This window comes from Cyanistes caeruleus, chromosome 1 (genome assembly GCF_971803275.1).
Source record: "Cyanistes caeruleus chromosome 1, bCyaCae1.hap1.1, whole genome shotgun sequence".
NCBI lineage: Eukaryota > Metazoa > Chordata > Aves > Passeriformes > Paridae > Cyanistes > Cyanistes caeruleus.
The window spans coordinates 84,613,209-84,634,076 of record NC_141701.1 but is presented as its reverse complement, the minus strand read 5'-3'; the positions used below and the strand labels follow the sequence as shown (position 1 = coordinate 84,634,076).

General features: G+C 39.1%; 1 protein-coding gene and 1 long non-coding RNA gene across 10 annotated transcripts in view; both read right to left on the bottom strand.

Moving 5' to 3' along the window:
- Positions 1 to 20,868, bottom strand: part of GMDS (GDP-mannose 4,6-dehydratase) — a 409,807-nt gene that overhangs the window by 122,883 nt on the left and 266,056 nt on the right. The gene's annotated exons all lie outside the window — the stretch shown is intronic.
- On the bottom strand, positions 15,668 to 20,318 carry LOC147655677 (uncharacterized). The gene is made up of 2 exons (XR_015289961.1): positions 20,238 to 20,318; positions 15,668 to 19,884 (listed from the first exon to the last, which is right to left on the bottom strand). It is a non-coding gene; the product is annotated as an uncharacterized LOC147655677 (long non-coding RNA).

The following is a 20,868-nucleotide window of genomic DNA, read 5'->3' as shown; positions in this document are numbered from 1 at the left end:
AGCTGTGAGGAACTTTTGCAGTGAACTCCCAAATATCCTATGGATTTCAGCTTCATTAAAAATATGAATCTCAAGCCAAGTTTGCCAAAATGTCTGCAGAGATCCACGTATCTTTTTGCAGACTTAGCTGAAATGATGACTTCAGGTAAAAGCCACAAGAAAAGCATGTGGCTGCTGTTTCTTCTCAAAGCCAGGCAACTGCTGGCAGTTTGGCACCAAACCCACAAGCTGAACATAAAGTGCAAGACAGGAAAAGCAAATGAAGGAATATTTCTATCAGCCTCTGCAGTCCAGAGCTGCATATTGTTACATGCCTAGGAACACCAATTTAAAAGGTAGGGAAATAGTGAAATACAAAAGAAAGACAGGAAGCTGAGGTGAGAATCTTCTGATGTGCTAATTAATTCTTGATTCATTCTTCCGCTGTAGGCGAATAAGAAGCTATTAAAAAAATTGCACAAACGTTTGTGCAAGCTGTGGGCCCAAATTCTGGTTTCTGTTAATCAGGCAGAAACCATTTAGGCTGACTATGGCAAAAATAAATTATTCAAAGTGACGTAAGCCCATGAGGCACAAACATGCCTTACCCCTGACAGAAAAGAACGCACCATTCTTTTGCTATTTTTTTAAAGTTTAGAATCCTGAATTTCAATTAAATCAAAACAATGGGGGGAAAAAAGCTCGTTTTCAAGAACACCCTCATCAGATTAATCAAACATTGCAACCAGACTGAGCTTAACTTTTTGTCCTGGGTTTTTTTCAGTGGTAATGCAGGAATATTGGACAGAGAGAGAATGTCACAAATCCTCCAATTCTTTGAGCAGAGAAGCTTTGGAGCTAAACTCAGACCCTTTTCTTCTTGGTGGACTGTGGCTGCACATCTCATCAAAGCACTCACGTTGATTACAAGGTCTTATCATCCCCCTGCAGTCAGTCATCTGTCAGCAACACAGAAGGTCACACCTCTCATCTGTCAGTAAGTGATGAGACGGAGGATTTCTCCAAATGAGCGATCTCCAGTCCCAGATGGAAACAGCAGCCCAGCACTGCTTTGAACGGGCTGGTTTGCTTGCATTTCCTGTGCTGCCCCACCAGCTTCTCACTCCTGGAGTGCCACAGCACCCTGGTTTGGAAGCAGTTCTGAATTCAAGTCTAGACCTACCACTGACAGCATGACTTGAAAACTGCCCCAGCCTCAGTGTACGTTGCAACTACACATGCAAATGGTTTGTTTGGCAGAATACCCAAATGCCACTATCCCACAGCATGATTAAAAAACCCAAGGTGAAAAAGTTGTATTGATTCCTCGCTCTCACACCTACACAGGCCTTTTGTGGCCGTAGCTATTGAAGGTCTGCCTCTTCAAGGAAATACTTTGTGCCTGAAACCCATGCTGCCTAAGAGGCACATTTTGTTTCCTCAAAGCTTAGTTACTCCCACACAAAGCTACAAACATTCCCTAAGTCTTTGGAAATCCCAGCCTTGGCTTGGCTTTGTGGGGACAGTCTGGAGAAGGCTGCCATTAGAACGGAGCACTCCCTTTTCAGAGACCCAAGCTGGGGCCTGGAGAAACACAGATCTCTGTGGCCAGGTGGAGAACTGAATATGACCTCTACATTTCACACTACATAAGCACAGCTCTCACTCCACAGTACCATTTTGCTCAGAATATTAAAAAAACCCCGCATGTCATTCATTCACAGATTTTGCTCTAATAATTTCCCAGAAGCATACCTTGCCCTAGGCACAACACAATACATCTTTTCCTGCAAAGAGTCCAATGTGAGCTGAATCATTTGAGATATTTTCTGAATTGCCTACTTTAAAAATACTTCTTTTAACACAGTCACATGTTTTCAAGCCAAATTTTGAGGATGCTTTGTGAAATTAATTTTAACAGCAAAAGCAAGTTGATGTGATGTCCATCACTTGCAAGAGGAAAAATGGGTTTGCCAGATATGAACCCATGTAATACAGAAGTCTCTTGCATTTTATAATTTTACAAGAACAACTACTTAAAATTGAGCTGCAGGAAGAAAATATACACTTTTTTTACCTCCCATCTATCTCATAAATAGGAAAAAGCTGACCAAATCCACAACCAAATACCTGATACTACTGAAGCTAATCACCCATCAAACCCCTGCAACCCACAGATTTCATCAAGAAGAGCCTAACTTTGAGGGTTTTTTTCCCCCCCCCATACTTCATCTGGAAGAATTCAGCCAAATGTTCTGGTTTCCTTCCATGTCTGGGCAACTTTCCAGAACTTCTAAGCCCAAGAGGCAACATCTAGTTCTAGTTCTAGTTCTAAGTTGCTCTCCTTTGTGCTACTCACCTGAGTCCTTCTTGCTTTTTGCACAAAACACAAAGGCAGTTGCCATGAGAGATTCCTTCACAAAAATGATACTGCAGTGCTGTCTTTAAAAAAATTGAAAAGCTTACAAAGAAACTGAGAAAGAATGACAGTACTCCAGGAATCCAGAAAACAGTCACAGACTTTTGCATATACACGTACCTTTGCTTAACCAGCTGATCCCTCATTTCAAATAACTTCCTCTAGCCAAAACAGTTGCAACACCTCCTCCACTGACCAGACAGAAGGATGCAAAACATCATTCTACCAAGATTTACCTCCTTGTCAGCTGATTATTCTGGGATCTAATTAGCCCTTGTGTGCATATCAAAAGGCTACCATGCACATAAGATGGCAAAAGCCAGAAAAAAGGAATGACCTTTTTTTTTAAAAGCAGGGGGACAACCTAAACAGCTCAAATGAAGATAATATGTAAAATCTACTCTTGAACACCTCTAGAATTTTTGAGACAATCAAAACCTGCTAAGGTTTTAAGACAGCTAAGGAATTTTCTTCGTCTCATGATTCATCTATTTTTTTACTCCTCCAGCTTCCTTACCAGGTTTCACTTTTGAAAACTCCTGTTGTCACAACAGCTTTCTGTTTACATACCATATGCCTCAAAACCTTTTCTTATGACATGAAAAAAATTACCAACAGAAAAACATACTCTTCCCTATATCCATTTGCTACTAAGATATTTCATTGTAATCTTTGTAATGGTTCTCTTCTAATCCAAAACCCTTGAGGCATTTTAGAAGGTAAATGAGTGATTAGAGGCATTCCTGCTGTAATTTATACACTTTGTAAACTCTAATTGTTCTGAGCCAAAGACTTATTTTTTCTTAAAGTGCCAAGTTTAGTAGGTTTCAAGGTATACCCCAAAATGTATCCAATAGGTCAGACTTTTACAAATTCTGGCCTATCTGTGTGTGTGCTGTGCTTCTTAAATCACAATATACACATTTCAGTGGTTGGGGAAAAAAATAATATTTTCAATTACTGACTGAAAAATGTTTTTCATTAGAATGAAAATTATATTTTGAATTTATAAAAGCCTTGATCAGCTCTAATGTTAAATAATTTCCCTGAGGTCATTTTGGAGGCAAAGATGAAAGAATACAAATACTAGATATTGTACTTTGCTATTAAGTTGCAAAGCAAAAAGAACTAAAAACCAAATCCAAACATAAAATACATGCTGCAGATTCACTGACTGAATAATTGAGTAGCATAACATAGGGTTTTCAGTGGCACTTGTTTGGAACGATCCATAAGAGCTCACCTATAGCTACTCATGAAGAGCAGGGTCATTTTAAACTCTGAACTAATAAAAATCTTCATGCTTTGTCCTCATGCATTATACATCTGACTAAGGAGAAAACATCAAGCAGGATAAAACCATGCAAATCAGCAGCACTAGGTGGCTGTATGGCAAGAAGAAATTAGTTTGCATGGAAATGTACACATAATTTATGTACACAAGCACACACTATGTATAGTTTCACGTCTCTACGTGAAATATCTCCAACTAGCATGCAGGAAATGCAAACAATTTATGTTTTTGCTGTAGGTACAACATACTTTTCTTTCTACCTACTGAGCAGCTGAAATCTTGTTTCCTCAGCCCCACATAATTTCATGCTTAATTGACAGGAAAAGAATACCCAGTGACTGTCTAAAGGGAGAAAAAATATGGTCAGCATAACAGTACAGGACCTGCTACTCTGCTGTTTGGCAACCAGAGGGGCCTGTGTAGTTTCTACCCTTTAGTGCATCAGAGTAAGATTCCAGCCAAAACACATGTTAAGAGGGGGAAGAAGGGAGGGCTGGGTGTTCAGCTGAATGAACTTACTGTTACCTTTTTTTTTCTAACATAAGTCTTCTTTTTCCTGATACTGTCTGAATTTGAAACATCTAATTTAATACATTGAAGGGCCCCGTCTTCCTTTTATTTCCTGTCTGTACTGGAGCAGTCGCCTGTTTCAATTATGACTTTCTCCAGCTCCTACATTTTTCGTGCTCCAGCTGGCTCAGAGTGCACTTCCTTGGAAGGTAAAATGCACTAACTGTGCTGATCAGAGACTGATAGCTAGAAAGCCACAACATTTAATAGCTGAGCTGATAAGTGGACAAAAAAAAAAAAAAAAAAAAAAAAAAGAGCCCCAACCCCACCAACAAAATTTTGAGCCTAAACAAAAGGATATTATATACCTGCATGTTCAATTAAGGTCCCATTATATATATATATATATATATATATATACACGTATACACATAGAACTGCAGACTGCTTACATAAATTCATACTTTGATGGTAAATTTCATCCACTTCTATGCATGTGTGTTAAATGTTTCTTTCCTGCTTTTCAGTCAGTTAGTGCTGACTGGGGACTAACTCAGTGCAATTATTTCAAAGAACAGGATTGTGGGATTGATATAGCACTACTGCAAAACCCTGTCCAGCTAAAAATAAGATTGTTTTGTAGTCAAGATGGAGGGGAAAAAAAAGTCTCTGAGCTGTAAACACTAGTGAATGTATTTTTTCTGCTTTATGAAAACCACAAATCTTTTTTTTCCTTTTTCCTTCTTACTCATAGGGCAGTTTAATTACAGTTTAATCTCTTTCAGTAAGCACCCCTTGAGACCTTATTGTCAAAGTACTGTATTATCAGGGCTACAGCTACAATTTACTGCAGTAGGTGGGGGCTCCCTTTAGAAAGGCCAGAAGTTACCAAAGAAGTCAAAAGAAAAAAGGGGAAAAAAAAAAAAAAAAAGAAAATAGAAAAGGAGTAGTTCAGTTACTTTATTATTAACTAACAGTGCAAAGCTTTACTGGACCCTAGAGGTCCTAGTTCAATAATTAGAGAAACTCTGTAAAGGCGATGGCCAACACTCCCCCTCTGTAACACGCTTGCGTCAGTAAATCTGAATGAAAAGGAGAAGTTAACAAAGTTCTTCAGTGCTCCATTTGCTGCGGCACCTTAGGAACACGGGCCTGGGGAGGCAGGGGAAGACGTTAATGGAGCGTGTTGTGAGGTGTGAAATGCGAAGCAGAGATATGTTGGTTTATAGGGCAATACTGAAAATAAGCAGGAACTAGTAATTTAAATTAAAAAATAATCTACAGATCTTTGCCAGCTTTGTTTTTAAATGAACTTGAAGGTATTTCTCCAAGATGTGAGTTTCCACACTTTGTGTGTAGAAAACCAAACTTAATTCAGACAAGCAACGCAGAGGATGTTGCATCAACTATTTTCTCCTGCTGTTTATACTGTTTTTAGAAACAAATGCAACTGAGAAATGGTCCAGTATGAAATTGCTTGTGTTATTGAGGAGAGCACAACTACCTGATCTTTCAGGTATGGTTTAATTGTACGTTTGCTTAGGCAATCAAATCATAACCAATGCAACAGGACATAAACACGGTGTAGTGAAATCTAAGTGATGCGTTACTAATATCCATGACATTTTTCCAATAATTTTTGGTTAAAAAACTCAGCTCTACCTTCCTCTGTCTGCTCTCTCACAAGTGTTTACTGCACATGGCAGGAACTTGTTGCCAAGCGCACAGATATGATACGGTATGTAGATAGTGACCTAAAGGGAATATTTATTTCTGTGCAGTGTAGTAGGTTATGGTTACAGCTATCAAGCTGCTTCAGTCACTGATTTATTCACCCAGAAGAACAGAAACAATATTTTTCTAAATCTGTTTCCTATTAACTTTTCCTCCCCCCTGCCATGGCCACCCCCCTTTCAAGATTCCTAAAATGGATGAAGTCTCTTCTTTTCTCAGCCGCAAACCAAGGTATACTGTATATAAGAATTCCCTCATCCTTGAGGCAATGATCAAGGAACAGGATATCCTGGTTAATACTAATGCAGGAAGAAGGTTTGCTCATTCTCACAGACTTTTCAACCCACTGGTGCCTTCTGAATCAGCCTAAGGCATGCCTTCCTTTTTGACTCTGGGAAGGAAAAAAAAAAGGTGTGTGTGTGGGGGGAAGAGATTATTTAAAAAGCTAAATCTGCCATGTGACAAGGTAGAACAGCACTGCAAACCCATGCTGTATGACAGGACACACCGTATTTGATGGCAGCAAGGAGACACATTCTGAGTGCTGCCTGTTTTCTAAGACCCATATGCATTGGTATGGTGCCCTATCCTTGAAAGGGCTGAAGGCCCTGCTGGATGAGGCTCTGAGCAACCTGGTCTAGTGGAAGGTTCCCTACCCATGGCAGCAGAATTGGATCCAGAGGATTTTTAAGGTCCCTTCTTACCCAAGGCTTTCCATGATTGTGTGATTCTTTGATTGTATGATTCTATGAGCTGTGCTCCCAGAGCCTGGACCACCTCAGGACAAAACTGCATCTTGAGGAAAATATTGCTTAAAATAATAACAACAGCCATGACAACAGAAGGTGTTTCCCATATCTGGCTGCAGAATGTGGAGAAGCAACCAAACAACCTGCAACTCTGGGTGACCAAAAAACCCAAAAAACAACCCACAAGAAACCCACCCACAAAATCAACCCATAGAAATAGTAAGACATCTAGTTCCTCTGCTATTTCTCACACACACAGAATTGCCCACTTAAGAACAGAAAAGCAATCCATACAAAGAGAAGTCAGTAGCACAAACCAGTGCAAACACATGCAAACACATACCCTACCATTTCAATAGCCACTATCTTCTTGTTTCCTCACTTCTGTTAAATTGCCATCAGTTAACACAGATGTTGAAGAGATAAGGTTTTTAATAACTCCCTTTATCTCCCAAAGCAAATGTTTATGCCAGTAGCACAACACCTTGTTGTTTTAATTCATTTAACGGCATTATGCAAATAGCAAGATCTAATCAAGTGACAAACGTGTTAGCCACATGAATAACTGAGCAGCTTTTGGTCTCACTCCTATTTAACACAGATGATGCAGGGGGCTTTGGATATAAATGTTTTATATTGGTATAATCTCACTAATTGAAGGGGAAATGATCCTGATTTATATCCATATGAGTCATGAGGGCAACAAGAACCACAATCATTTAGGCATTATAAAAAAAAAAACACCAACCAACCAAAACAAAACAAACAAACAAAAAAAACCCCAGCCAACAGAAAAGTCTTTCCTGCTAGATACAAATCACTGTGATGAAAGAAATGAAGCCAAACTTATTTACCTACACATACAACTATGAACTCATGCAATGAGATGATATTAATTCCCTATAGTGTTGCAAGACTTCCTTCTAGTGAGTCAATCAACTCCATTATGAGAATGTAGTCAAGGTGAGAAAGGAATTAAACTTCCACAATCAGGAAGATTGTTCAGGAACAGTGCTGAATTCATTCTTGCTTATCGCAGGGTGATTTTGCACTAGTAATTTTTTTCCCCTCTCAATGTTATTTTCCAAGATTTTTTTATGCTGGTGTAAGCCACTAATATTGTCTACACTGTAAGCCATTTTCTACACTGCCTAGACCTACTAAAAACCATGCCTCATAAAATGAGGACTTAAATCTTCCCAGAATAAATGCATTTTATTTCTCACCCTGCCCCCTCCTTCCCCACCCAAGGTTTCTACCATAAATGGCTGGTAACAGCTCAATCGAGTGCATAAAAGCAACTGAATAAATAAAACTATGAAGTAAGTGTAAAATATTAGTGTCCAGACATGCAAGATGTATGCAGGTACTACGAAACTTCCACAGCTGTATGTGCCTGGAACTCATGTGGTGCCACAGGTTTAACAGGACCCGCTACCAATAAGAGTTTTATTTGCTTAATAAATTACATTCAAAAGCACAATAGTCCGGGCTCTTAGCTGTAAAATTGCCAAATATTGTCAGTGATTGCTCTCTGGTTATAAATAGTAAAATAATGTACAGCTCATTAGATTTTTGATTCCCTATGCAATTCTCTCTAACCATTACTCAGAAACATATAAAAAGCAACTCTACATGACATTTTATAGAGGTTATAAATTGCTATGAGGAGATGACATGGGATAAATCTGTAGGCAGGGTGGAAGGGACTCAGCCAAACCAAATGTGTAAATTAAGAGTTCGGGCAAAGTGTAGGACTACATGAAACAATACTGAAATCATAAAGACAGACGGATAAGGATTAACTGCAGCAAAAAGAGGTTTACACTGATGGAAAAAACACCAACAGACCTCTCTGCTGAAGATAGGTAAGTTAGTTGTGTCTGGTAGTATACAAAAGTCTTAAAATTAAAATTAATTACTGCTCCAAGTAAACTTTAATGTCCAAAGTAAGATTAATTAAACCTGGAGAAGCTTTGTGCAATGGCCATCTCACTTACATGAGACAAAATTGCAGGATTTTCTATTTACTTTCCAAGATGAGTTTTGGCAGCTCTACAATAATTTTACTGGCCCATAGGGAAGACAGTTGTTTCACTGGACAATGTTCCCAGAAAATTAAAGACATTTCTTGTTTCTTTTTAAATATAAGATCTAATTTTTTTTAAAGACACACATAACAATGATTTTATTATTATGCATTTACATACTTAATCAACATATGAAGAAATACTTTGAAACTTCCCAACACAGGCTTACAGGACTCATCTCAGTATTTCCTTTTAGCATTTGGAAATCAGGCAGAGAAGCTTTTGTTTCAGTGCACATCTCAGTCTCCCTGAGTGACAATAATATCCAGAGAATACCGCACGGCATTTCTTGCAATCTTGCAAAATTCTGGGTGCTTTTCACAGGCTACAATTGTCTCAGGTCCCTGGATGAAATCCTGAGCCTGTGCTCATTTTCTCACGCCTTAACAGAGGTCAAAGTCAGGAGGGGCATCCATAAGGGACATGTCTGTGGGGTTCAACAGGGACAGATCTCACCGTAACATCGAGGCACCCAAGCCAAGCACCGAGGTTTGTGTATATGGTTCTTACTGGATATTAAATTGAATTACTGAAATGCAAAGCTTCCCAGAGTAGCAACTCCATTGTCTCACATGTTTCTCAGAGAGACTTGCAAAAGAAAGGTTTTTCCTTCTCTACATGTAGAGTATTAAAACTCCCTTGGCTAGGGCTGAAATTGGAATTTTCTGTTCAAAATGCTCCACGTCCTCTGTGCTATTCAATAAATGTAAACCTGAACATCTTGATATATGTATTTCACTGCTTGGACAGTATCTAATAAGCATCTCTCCACTATGAAATCTGGCAATTCTTTTGGACAAAAACCATGGTGGAAAATTGGAAGATATTTTGACAATCTCATTCGAAATAAAAGACTTCACCAACTTAGATCATTACAGCTGTAGTAGAATGAGAATAAAACAAGACAGTTTTTAGGGAGAAGCTATAGATTTTATGAAGCCAAATGATTCAATTTGAAAAAAAAAGACAAATGAACAAGGCCCAGGAAACACGTTGCCAGTGCAGTTGCAGCAGCAGAATAGTCCAGTGGCAGAACAACAGGCTGAATGTCAGAAGACTGTTCTATGTGTAGCTCTGCCATGATTTGACCTTTGGTACCTCTCCAACCATTCTTTCTTTCATCTTTTATCTGGCCTGTCTATAACAGACTGACAGTCCTTTGGGGCAGAGTCTACTCTCTTCCTACATATTTGCGTAGTGCCTAACACAAAGGAATCCCAATCTGCTTTTAGCACTGTGCAAACACACAACTGAAAGCACAGCTTCTTCCTCTGGGACCTTGCAATCTCAGCCAAGAGACAACAGAGAGATACATCAAACAGATGAAAGACACAAGTTAATTCAGTGCTGTAACTGGTCTGTCTGAAAAGGAGAAGCTGGTTTGCTTGGAAAATACGGCTTTTGCCTGACCCTGAAGGCCACCATTAAAACTCTCTGAACACTCCACCAGTGACCATTTTTCTGTGCTCTTTAAGTTAAAACAAACTGGCTTTATGGTAGAATAAATGGGAGTCTTTCTCAAGATTTTTGTTGCTTATAAATTTGCTTTGTGGAACTTCCAACTGAAAATGAGATTTATTCAGTCTTTTTCTATTTGAGCAGTCTAGTTCGTCTTATATTATACTTTGTTGGCTGTCTCCATCTGTTGTCTCTTAGATCTAAACTGAGAAGAGACTATCCTGCTGTTGTACACATGCAATGCCCAGACATCCAAGATCCAGGGCTGGGATACAGGTCCCAAAGTACTACCTCAACATAAAAAAGAAAAGACAACAGTTTATGAAAAAGCTCAGCAAAATACCAACCATCATTCTTGTTCATACACATGCAACAGGGAAACTAGATTTGTGTCATCTGAAAACATTTGAAGCATTTGAATTCCCTAAGAGCTGCAGTGGTTTTCTGTAGAAGCCTAGAAAGTCCAAGGTACCTGACAAAGGAAATCATGTGGAATGTATGGCAGATTTATTCTAAGGAAAACAAAACAAAACAAAAACCTGGAAAAATATCTGGTGTGAGCTGGGACATTTCCTATGCTCACACACATGCCATGAATCCCAACTGAATCAAGGGCAGCAGTAAGGGTATTTCCAAGGGAAGAATTTTGCAACCTCTTCGTCAGCTAATTTTCTTTTTTCCATGTTCGAATGAATTGGGTCCTGTCCCTCTAAGACCTCAAAAAATCAGGGCCTTGTAGAACTTGTTAACTGACGTCTCTTTCATTCATGAAAAGTGTAATCTTCTGGGCCAGTAAAGAGCTATAAATATAACTTTTACCCTGCTTCTTTTTCATATTCCTGGCTCCTGGCCACCTGGATTTGAATAAATCCATCACCGGAAGATTCCACATGTTTGCTATTTGAGCAAACATCTGTTGGTTAAGCTGCTGTTCCCTTGGGAGTATGGCCTGGCTGTTCCACCAGTCAGTTTGGTGGCTTGGTTTCCCTTGTATGCAAATGCATGCTGTTTTTATGAGCTCACTCCTTTTCTCTCCAGCTATGGCAGAAGCCACATCGTGCTCTGACGTAAGCTCAAATGCTTAGCTCAGTCCTACTACTCCTTTGGAGGATTGCTAGCTTGCTGATTGTCCTGTTAAGGACATCACTGACAATTATTTTTTCATCAAGTACTTTCTGAAGGATTTACTTTTTTATAATGCTAGGGAATAGTCTAGACCAGAAGTCTTTCTGTCAACATGGCAATTTTAAAAAATATTTTAAAAATCAAGTATATGTAAGTGAGTAGCACAGGAGTCTACTTTCATGACTGCTCCTAAGGTCTTCCTCCCCTCTTCTGTTACTCCACTTCTCCACCTTCCCTTTTGATTCACTTAAGGCTTCTCACCCTTTTTATATTCCTGCTCCTTCATTCACTTTCCTTGTAGCCTAAGCTCTCATTAACCATCTCCCACCATCTAACATGATTGGTAATAAAGCAAGGAAGGGTTGATTACAAAATCAACAGTATCTCAAATGAAACAGACACATACACACATGCCTTTTTGAGCTGTGGCTTCAGGCAGTTTGCAGACCCAAAAAGACAGGGTGGAATTGGTTATGGGCTGTGCATTCATGAGTCATATCAGTGGTCTAGACATCATTGCTTTAAAACTTTCCTCTGAGGATTCAGCTGTCTATGAATGAAGTTAGTCTCTGTGTACATGACAACATCAGGCAGACATAGCACAAAGGTATGTACTGGCTTTCTGGTAAAAAGGAGGGTATCCAGTGAGGAGAAAATGTTAATTTTGTTCTTCAAACCATTTCTGTCCTCTCTTTTATTGAATAATCTACATCTACTCTCAACATGCAATTTCTTCTCCTGTCCATTTTATCTTTCTCACATATGTCTGCCCCTTTGAGAAAGTTCTTGTGCAGAGAATTATGACCAAGTTTCTAAGGATGAAACACCTACAGCATCCTATTTCAGACAATAGATCCTCCATCTCCCATTGCCCAGCTTGATTTTCAGGTTTAGAAACATGCTGGAATATTTCTCATTACAACTGGTTTGGAAGTACTGCAAGTGTCTTAAGAGAAGTTTTTAAAAATGCATTTTTTTTTCTCTTAGTGTAGCAATGCTGGTTATTGTAATTTCAGGGCAAAAATGATGAGTTCTTTGCAGAGCTGCTTCTGTTTTATTTTAAAAAGCAATGATGGTCCCCTTCTGAAGACATTTGGAAGGGAGGAGTGCTCACAACAGGAATCCCCATGGGTCCTCAGATCAACCTGCATTGGAGCAGTCACAAGATATAGGCCAGAAGCACCGAATGCAAAATTCACCCTGTCAATCAGTTTATCTAAACAAACTCTTACTAGAGTTTGAGAAGGCCAAAGACCAAGATTTTATCTCTGTGCAAGAACTACTTTTCAGTTCGTAATTTTTTTTTGTAACAGTGAAAAATCTGAAGGAAAGTAAAACACGTAACTTCCATTTCCCTTTTTTCTTCTACTTTCAAAACTTTAGTTTCTGGATCTTGTAGAAGGGAATAGAAAACAAAGTAAAAAAAAAAAAATCCACCAACTGTTGGCTCACATTTCTTCTAGCTATCAGAAGACATTTACTAGTAGCCAGGAAAAGGAAGCCTGTGTATCTGTAAGAACACTGAAGGAAAAATCTCTGAGACATGTACCCCTTTGAGAGGATGCTTCCCCACATGTTCCTTTAGACTCACGGCCTAATTTGCTGTTCAGCAGGGAGGGAGTTGTATCCAACTTCAGCTAATGGCTGCTTGTCACAGTTTTCATACCAGGAGCCAAAAGCTTTGGCGCCACACAATTCCTCTTCTTCATGTTAACTCACGTTTTGGCAAAGGGTCTTACAACAGAGCAGAAGACGGTACATTAACCAGACAATTAGCTGAATTCCAGAACCGACTGCGCAGGCAAAAATGAAAATTAGAAGTCCTCACCACCAGCAATGCATTTTGCGGGCTGAGTTGTCCATTAAGCACTGTGGCCACCTGGGTTAAACTGCAATCAGTGCTTGCTGCCAGCTGGCCTTGTCATCACTTTCCCTCTGCGGACCAAGGGCTGTGCAGCCGGAGGAACAGACAGATGATAAATTGCAAAAAGAATTAGAGGACCTGTTGTCCCAGCAATTGAATTTTTTCAGGCCAAATAAATGAACATTTTTCTCTTTGAAGGGAGCAAGGCAGCACATCTGCTTCAACCTAAGAGCAAGAATAACTGGGAAAATCTCACACCCTCATCACACATACATGGAAGGGAGGTGCACCTATCAATCAAACACAGCTGTCTGTGCTGAGGGTGGGAAGCTCCAATGGCTGACTCAAGGAGTCTTTTTCTAAATTTATACTAGGTCTTATACTATTTTAAAAAAGATCATTGTGGTCTTGTGAGCTGAGGAGCTTTAAACCTATTTGGCTACATATTCCCCCTCCACCCATTTAGGGCCAGACCTAGCAAAGCATTTCTGCTTGCACTTCTCTTTAAAAGTCTAATATAGGTCCCTTGAACTCAGCAAAATATTCTTGGGCTTAAATGCTTTGCTGAACACCAGCTGGAACAGCATCAGCTCAGCACTGATACGGTCCTCCAAGGGCTGCAGGGGTGTAAGTATAGCTTGGCCGCTGGCATTGCATTATATGGTCCCCTAGTCATCCCTACCAACATGAGAAGTCATAAGGGAGTCAGAAGATGAGCAGCTAATTTTAAGGGCTACAGTTATACATGGTTAATTGGCCACTACTCACACTACACCTTATACTGCTGTCAGAATGCATTTTTTTCGCCCAGACTTCTTTTTCCAAAAATGCTTTGGCAGAAAATCTCCCAGGTTGGAAAGAGGCACAGAAGCAATGGAGCCAAACTCCTAGAATCCAAATTCCTAAAAGGTGTGTTATGGAATGAAATCTTAGAATAACAAATGAGTGTGGCTGCTTTGGAGATACTTCCCCACAGCTTGAAACGGAGATGTGGGAATGTCTATGCTTGTAGTCAAGCTGTTTGCATGTACATTTAGTAGAACTCTAATATTCATCACTCGGCAGAAATTGGGCTGATATTAAAGCAAATATTTCAAGAGAAGATTTATGCCCAAATCTGCTTCTACTTAAATTGTTTCTAAAATATGAGTTCATTCACCACGTGCCTAAAGCAAGGACCAAAATGAAACAGCTGGTGCAGGGGCCAGAGGAGAGAAGCACAGGCATGATGAGCTGTGCTGCATCAGCACTCCTTTCCATATGACTCTGCACTTCTGAGTGTTTCACCACAGACATGACACCAGTGGTGTAAATTCAGGTTGCTTCTGCTTCTCTGATTTCATCAGAATTTGAGGTGGGAGGCCAGAGAGAGCAGGAGGAAGGGGCTACCATCAGCCCCTTCTGTCACTGGAGCATAGCAGAGAATTCAGACCAGAGAGATTCACATGTATTGCAAAATGACAGACTTGCTTAAGCTTCCAGCTGAAATCGATGCGAATGATTTCATCTGCAACAAGCCTTGATCATTCAAAAGGAGAAGAAATCCCCTCACAACTCCCTTGGGGTGGTATTTACAAAAGAGACATTAAATGTGCATGCAGTGCCAGGGTCTTACTTAAGCAGGACTTAAACACGGCAAATGGTCCCATTAAGTTGACAGGGCTGCTCTCAGATCAAGGTACACCATGAAACAAAGCCCTTGCCTCACTTCTGGCATTAAATTATCTTGCACTGTTTGGTTATGTGCAGCACCCGTCCCCATGCACACCACTGGTAAATCGCTGGCCGATTCATTAGATGGGCACACCTTTCTGCTATCTTTTATAATTATTCTCCTCATAACATCCACCAACAACAGAATTTTTCCAGGTTACAAGTTAACCACCTGCTGAGTGACCAAAATGCTGGCCCATAACTTCAAACACATTCCATTACTTTCATATGTGAGTAATTTTATGCTCAGAAATAATGTCACATGAGTCACAATATCCTTTGAATTCACTGTCTGAAGGATCAGACAGAGTATCCTTAAGTTCAACAGTTGCCATGTTTTCCTCTCAGAGAAAAAAACAAAAAGAGAAGAATGCTTTGCTTGTCTGCCTTTTTCATGAGGTAAAATGGCCAGAAAGCCTGGGGTTTTCTTTATATTTGACATGTAATAATAACTAGAAAAATTATTCTTGTTCTTGGAAGGTTTTCCTCTTCCTTATATGGATAAAAAGATAAAAAGAGTAAATTTGATTGCTTTTCTTTAGCACATAAAACTCAACTCAGTTTCACATATTAACACAGAAACAATTTTTTAAATTAATCCAGGCAAGTATTCAATTCATAAAATATAAGTTACATTGGCATTCTAATGGGAAAACTTTTAATAAAAAACCATTATATTAATACTGGAAAATCAGCACTATGCATGGCTGTAACAACCTTTATTCAATTGGTGGTTTGGTTTTTTTTATTTCCTGTAACTTACTTGACAAGCTGGAGTAGATCTTCTTATCTGAACCCAGAAATGTAACTATTCAGTGCTATTCCCAGACCCTTACTAATACAAATTGTACTGTGAATTTCAGAGCAGTAGTGAGAAGCTGCAATTAATGGAGAAAAAAATAAATTTGTATAGCTCATGTGAGAAAACTGTTCCAGCATGACCTGCCCTGGCTCTGATTCAAGAAAGTCTTCAAATGTGCAGTTAAGTGCAAGCACAGATGTTTTTGTAAATAGGAAAGGAGTAGGCTACCTCATGAGAAATGAGTAAACTTCATTGCACAAAATTAGAAACATTTGCCCTGATCCACACCACTGCAAACACAGAAGCTGGGTATCTTCGGGGTATCTACCTCTAATCCAGCCATGTCTTCAAAACCAGATGACCAGGCTGACCATCATAAGAAAGTCTGAAGGTTCAGTGATGCAGTCACAAGGACAGCCTGGGCTACAGAAAGCACAGGCTATTTGTAGACAAAACAATTACAGCAGCTATTTCTTGCAGGAGTTACTCTGCTCCTGGGACAATTACAAGGTAGAAGTTCATTAGCCACACAGTCCTTTTAATGTCTTCCTGACAAGTAGTAGTGACAATATGAATAGTTATAATTAAATTAGTTACAGGATCCAAAGAGGTCCCCTAAATCAGTCATCTGGAATACACCTCACTGCTTAGTTCAGCTAGGTCTGGACTTCTTCAGATAGAGAGGGTTTGGAAAAAAATCTGCCTCTTTGCAATGTGTAATACCTTGAACAAAGATAACTTTCCTCAGAGACTTGTTTTCTTCTCTCTCATCACAAAATGCACAACACAGCTTGACTAAAGGAAAACTCTCCTCCCTAGGATGATGACTTGTTACTCAAATCTTTTGAGTAAAGCTGCAAGTGGGCCTTCCAGGGATAGAAAACAAATCACTGATTCTAATGGACTTGAAACAACTATTTTTCTTGTTTAATTTCCAAATTTAAATCAACAAAATATTTCAAGAGATATACCCTTTTAAGTTTCACACAAAATAAATGCATTTGAATGATGTTCCACGCATATTGCCTGAAGACTTCAAGAAGCTTTGTGTTTCAGAGATAAGTTACAGGTTTCTCTAGCACTAGCAATGTAAACAATATCTAAAAAAGAAATAAAATTATAATTACAAATGAAGGTTTGTTACAGACATTTTATTTGTAGAATGACTGTGTGACTTCTTCTGCCTCATTACGAATAAAGATTTTACAAGCCAAAATTCACCAACAGCCCCAATAGGCACATCTGAACGGCCCTAATACTCAGCTGTGCCATCTTACTGTGTCTGAAGAGAATGGCCTTACCATCTGGTGGGTGCTTCCAAAGTTTTACAGCATGTTTATGTCTATGTGAGATGGTTGTATGAGGTAGACATGCTTGAAGTTGTTTAGAATAATGCTGACAAACCCTTGGCCAACACATACACCAGAATCTAGAGGAGGCACAACCAAGGGAGTTTAAAGTCATGTTTGTGGTAAAGCTGGAAGGCAGAGTACCAAACACTTCTCAGAGATTTGTCTCCAAGGCAGAATTCACCTTTGTGTTAACCAGTGTACCCTTAAGAGTACAAATGTTGGTATCATGCATTCCAGATGTAAAACAAGACTAACATGCCAATTCTGTGATGCAAGCCTCACTGACCTTTTAAAAAATGCTGGGAGGACAGGGAGGACAGGGGATGACTAAATGACTAGCAAGCATTCTTTCCCTTAAAGCTAAACAAATACCTTCCAACAGAACCAAACTTCTGATAAAATTTAACAATCAGATACAGCCACTCTTTACCTGAGAGAGAAACTAAGACATATTTGGAAATAACATAATTAATTTGTCAAGATGTAACATTTTAATGCTGCCAGTTCCCCTGGGTTTCCTAAATTAAATGACTGCCCTACACAGCTTTCCTGAATGTGATATCCTCTGAAGTTTGTATACATTTCTAGTTCTTAATCATGGCATTGCTAGATCAATTTTATGTTTAATAGTGGAATAGTGTTTAATATGTTTAATATATTCAGTGCTACTTTTTCCCTGTGTTTTATGACAAATTAATCTCCAAACACAGAGAAGGACAATTTCATAGTGACTAGCAGACAAAATTAACATATGAGAGTCAGCATCAGAGCACATTAGCAACTGATTATCAAATTATTTTGGGTTGTCTTGCTTTCCCCAAAATCCTGGCTTTGAAAGGCTTAGAATTAGTCCTAGTAAGTGTTCACATTGAAAAGTATATTTACATAGCTATAGTACTACTTCCAGTCCCACTACTGTAACGTGTGCAGCTTTATTGGTTAGGAGCCACACCATCAAGACCCAAGCTAGAGCTTAATCAGTTGCTTCTAGCAAATATCCCCTGCATAACACCTACATGAAGCTTTAATTCATCAAAACCTATTTGCACAACGTATTGAATGAATAGTTAAACTTGAAACACATTTTTTGCTATTCTGTTGATATTAACAAAACTTAAGGTGGAATTAAGAGCCTCCCTTTATGTGCCAGAGAGCAGGCATAGTGCTACCATACAGGTCATTAACAACTGTAGTAGATAATACTGGCTCTGAAAAAAAAAAATACTTCATGCACATATGCTAGCATGTAACTGTTCTACACAAAATGCAACAGTGCCAGAAAGAAAAAGTGACTTAAAATTTAAATTACATGCTTGAGTGCAGACAGAGACACGAACCAGGTTAGCACAAATAAAAATGCAAGAATCTTGTTTTCCATTTTACCAACAAAGAGTGGAAAAAGAAAGTATGTTCAGATCAAACTGCGTGAGAACTTTTCTTTTTTCCCCACTTTGATCACAGTGAATGAAGAGAGCATTTTGTGACCATCTAGGAAAACACCTTCTTTGCAGGCTTGTTACAAATACTTTTGGTGATTGCCCTGAAGCTGCAACTCTGTTCTTGTCTCCTTCATTTATTATTTGTCTGCATCTACTTGTGTTTCTATTCTGTGCTTGAAAACTTTCTTGAGTGTTTTGTTATTTTGTACTTAGTTGAGCAGTGCAAGTCATGGAATTCTGTTCCAGGAATAGGTCCCAAATACTACTGTGAAATAAATAATAAATTAGGCTGACTGACTAGAACAGTGATCTGAACAAAGTTATCTGCATGTTCAGGATGTGGCCCATCAGATATAATGCAAAATGAGATCGCATGTGTTATCTTAACATTCTTCAAAGTAATTTATTCCTCTACCATCTGAAAAAAAAAAAAAAAGGCAAAGAAAAAGAAAAGCTCTTAGCTTTCTGTCTCTGAGATTTGAAAGATTATTCAGGTTATGAAGGAAAGATCCAGACTGAATACTTTGAAAATAAAAGATTCTGCAATTTTTAGAAAAATAAAAAATCTGAATGAGAAGGGTCTTTCAAAATATAGTGTTATTTTTCAAAAATGCATGTTTGTTCTAGGTGATCAGTAATATTACGTTGTCCCTGCTAGAGCCAAACTTTACAAGTAATCATAATGCAGTGGATCAGAGATGATGGTGATGACCTTAGTAACAGTAACAGTAGTAGGGAAAACTTGATGATCAAACCAGGAAAATGGATAGGGCAGCAGGCAGGAGAGAAGGGTGAATATGGAACAGATGCAGCAGGAAAAGATCAGCATATTTTTGAAAAAAATCAACAAAAATCAGACTTTATAGACTCTAAGAGACTTTGTGAGAAACTAAAAGAGGTAATTGTTCGCATTCCAAACATTTTGATATACAAACTACACAACCATTGCCCATGAATAGCTCAGCTGTTAACAATTTCTCCCCCCCAAGAAAATAATCAGGCTTCATGCCAAGCAACGTTTCTCAAAGTGAATAATATTTTGAAAGCCTGTTCAAAACATAGCTGTGACATAATAAGATTTTAAAGAGTGCAAGTGACTCTGAAGAGATCCCAGTCCAAGTTTGAAAGAAGACCCAGTTTATAACCCAGTTAGGAAGAAAGCACTTTCAGACTTTTACCCTAGTGGAATTCACAGAGAGTCTCTCAGAAAGAGCCAGTCCTGCACGCACATCTGTTTCCAGTGTGATGCTGGTATGCAAACTATTGTCTATTGGAAGTGTGTTGTGGTAACGTTTGCCAGGGTTAAAGACTGGGTCAATTTGATCAAGAAGCTAAAATTAGCTTCTGTGTGTTTCCCTGAAAAGAAAAAAAAAATACTGTAAAGCTCTTTGTTTTCCTTCAGGTCTTGTTCTCAGATTTCTGTTTGGCTGTGTGAACTACCATAAAGCAGACTGTTCCAAAACCTACTTCTTTCCTTCTTGTTCTTTTTAATTGATGCAATAACAGCAGCAGCCATTAACTTCTACAGAACTGAACAGTCTGATTCTGTATTTCATTCATCACAGGAGTTTAAAATTCAATAAGGCACTCAAAATCCCCACAGTAGTAAGAGAGATGCAAGAAAAAAGGTTTGGCTAGTGAAACTAAAGCAAACAGAATAATTTTAGCTACTAACAGTTACTAATTGAGAAAAATACCCCAAAACTTACATTTCTGACAACAATAAAATTGCTCATGTTCCTGAAGATGTTTTAGTGCTTTGTCTTTTAGTTACATGAGCTTTGAACTACACATCAAGGCACAACAATTGTGCCTGCTTCACTACAGTCATATATACAGGAGCATTCTTATGTCATAGAATCACAGAATTGTCAGGGTTAAAAGGAACCTCTGGAGATCATCCAGTCCAACCCCCTGCCAAGGCAGGGTCACCTAGGGCAGGTGACACAGGAATGTGTCCAGGTGGGTTTTGAGTGTCTCCAGAGAGGGAGACTCCACAACCTCTCTGGGCAGCCTGTTCCAGTGCTCTGCCACCCTTGCCATAAAGAAATTCTTCCTTGTGTTGAGCTGTAATTTCTTGTGGTTTAGTTTATGGCCATTGCTCCTCATCCTGTTGCTGGACACCATGAGTTTGGCATCATCCTCTTGGCACCTGCCTTTGAGATATTTATATGTATTGATGAGATTCCCTCCTAGGCTTTCCTTCTCCAGACTAAACAGGCTCAGCTCCCTGAGTCTCTCCTCATAGAAATGATACTCCAAGCCCCTCATCATCTTTGTGGCCTCTGCTGGACCCTCTCCAGCAGTTCCTCATCTTGTACTGAGGAACCCAGAACTGGA